Source organism: Gymnoscopelus microlampas, assembly GCF_963454915.1.
Source record: "Gymnoscopelus microlampas genome assembly, chromosome: 9".
Taxonomy (NCBI): Eukaryota; Metazoa; Chordata; class Actinopteri; order Myctophiformes; family Myctophidae; genus Gymnoscopelus; species Gymnoscopelus microlampas.
In genome coordinates, this window is record NC_139946.1 from 4,569,117 (window position 1) to 4,571,616 (window position 2,500).

The 2,500-nt window shown below is 48.1% G+C and overlaps 1 protein-coding gene across 2 annotated transcripts in view; it reads left to right on the top strand.

Annotated features, from left to right (window-relative positions):
* The window catches only part of plpp3 (phospholipid phosphatase 3), a 63,811-nt gene that overhangs the window by 6,221 nt on the left and 55,090 nt on the right, over positions 1–2,500 (top strand). The window lies entirely within an intron of this gene.

Consider the following 2,500-nt stretch of genomic DNA (forward strand, 5'->3'; position numbering starts at 1 on the left):
GGTCGAAGAAGGAATTCATAGTGCAGCTTTAAATATCTTTGCTGTATATAGCAGATCGACAAGCTGCGACGCGTTGTTGTGAGCTTGTCGATCTGCTATTTTCCGGCAAAAGGGTTTCCCAGAATACGGATGCTGCTGGGGGTTTAAGTGGTTAATGAGCGGTTGCTGACTGTGGGACAGACACAATGGCGAGACGCCAGTTTGTGACATTTTTCAGGAAAGACTACTTTCTAAAAGTAGCCCTCACCTAAGCTCTGATTATGTTTTACACAATGGGGGATAGAGATTATGTGTGCTGTGTGTGTGTGTGTGTGTGTGTGTGTGTGTGTGCGTCCGCTCGTGTGCGCATGCCGGGCGTACATTAGTAGTGCACGAGAGGGAAAACGAGGGACAGAGGCTACATGGGTTTGGATGACGTTCAAGGATCTGGAGCCCCCAGGGTTCCTCTTTGCGATGCATAATCTCAGGCATGTCCCAAGGCTGCGTCCATTGACTTTTAGTACTTTAGGAAAAAACAAGAGCCGTTTAAAAAGCCCTGCCTGGGTGTTGCTATAGCAGCTAATCGCTCTATATTAGGTATCGCCGTTTTGCTAGTACCCCCCCCCCCCCCCAAGGACCACTGGTGGTCCCTGGACCACTGGTTGAGAACCACTGTCCTACTTGATCATAATACTACAGCGTCACTCAAAAGCAGCAGATCCGCAAGCTGCTTCGAGCCTGTAGATCTGCTTACTTTTGATATTTTTTTCAAATTTGGATCCATTTTGGGACACATAAGGTTTCCCCCCGACAGAGACAGGTATGCGATGGCCTACATTCGATATCGGGGCATTAAAGCTGAGGAGGGTGTGTTTTTTGCTTATGAATACCTCAAGCACCGAGTCAGAGGAACAACAGACTCCAAGTGAACTAGAAAGAAAGCCAATTTCCATCAGCATCTGATATTCCTGGGGCTGCCTGCCTCCTATCTGGGCTCTCATCTGTCCTAGCAGGCGGTCAGGTGTTTGGTGACGTGAGTTTCCATGGAAGCGGGCGGGGGTGGGGGGGGGGCGAGGAGGGGGGCAGAGGTCCCTCTGTTAACCTTTATTATCCCAGAGGAATTGGCTTCATAACAGACCCTATAGAATTAACCCTATACGCCTTGAGCCTTCTGCTCGCCTCGCCACCCCCCCATTAGCTCCTATATAGTATTACAGCGGCCCGTCAGACGGCCCCTCATTAAAGCTGGGAAGGTTTAACCTCTGCCTCCCCGGCAGCCATCAGCCACTTCAACCCTGAGCCGCTCTGCAAATATTTTCCAAGAATTGCTCAAATTCTTCATCTGGCTCTGCAGCGCTGCTACTCTTGCTTCTTCTTGATGTGACATCTGGCACAATTTTCTAAGTGAGTGAACGAGCGGGGCATGGCGAGCGTCTGAGTGTGTGTGTGTGTGTGTGTGTGTGTGTGTGTGTGCGCGCGCGCGTATAGGGGAGCTCAGGAAAGGGTGGGAAGCGGAAAGGTAGTGTCGGTCGGACGTAGGTGTGGTTGTGAAATGAAATCCTGAACGTTTCTTTTTTTCTTTTCTTTTTTTGCCGTACAGCCCATTTCCATTCTACCCTCCGTCCCCCTTATAACCCCCTTGCTCCACCTCCCCCCTCCCTCCCTCCCTCTTTCCCTTTCCCCTCGACCCTGCCATTGGCGCTCCCTCGATCACTTTAAAGACGTAAAGGTCGTTGCACACCGGTGTCTGCTATTTTCGGCCACGAAAATAGCGGATCTGCAAGATCACAGCGTCTTGCACCGTGAGCGTGTTGTGATCTCGTAGATCTGGTATTTTCCGGTGTGGGGGATAAAGCTTTATACAGTATAAATCAGCCATATACAGAAAGCAGTTAGAGTATAAGATGAAAGAGTAAATTTGTAAAAAAAAAAAAAAGAAACTGGACGCGTCCCAGACTTTCACGTCTTAGTTCCAAAACACGAGCGTTTTTGCAAAATACCTGCTTCTCAGAAAGCGCAACTTCCTAAAAAGTCCAGGAGAAGTGGTGCTTGTTGCACCACTGGATGACTATAATCTAACTTAACTGTGGGTGTCCAGGCTCCAACACACATGAACCCAAACACCACCGCCGTGTCCAAAAGCACTGACCCTAATCTTAAAGAGCAAAACACCCACAAGGGGTTCTAATTCAGTCTGGCTGCATGCAGTCTTGCTGAAAGAGGAGAGAGGATGTTTCAGCAACAATACAGCTGGACTAGACAAGGAAGCTCGAAATAATATAGTCTCTATATACAATGGATCCCAATGGGTCCATTTGGATCAATGTGTGCACTCTTCTGGGTTAAATGTACCGTGTGGACACGGAGCCAGCTAGAATTACCATCAAAATTATATGTATTCTCTTTTTTCATGTCTTTCAAGCAACTAATTACTGCTTCCGTTAGGCACGCTATTATCCATGCCATCTGTGCTACATGTTTGGCTATTGTTGCGAATAGATTTGGGACATCATTTGTAATG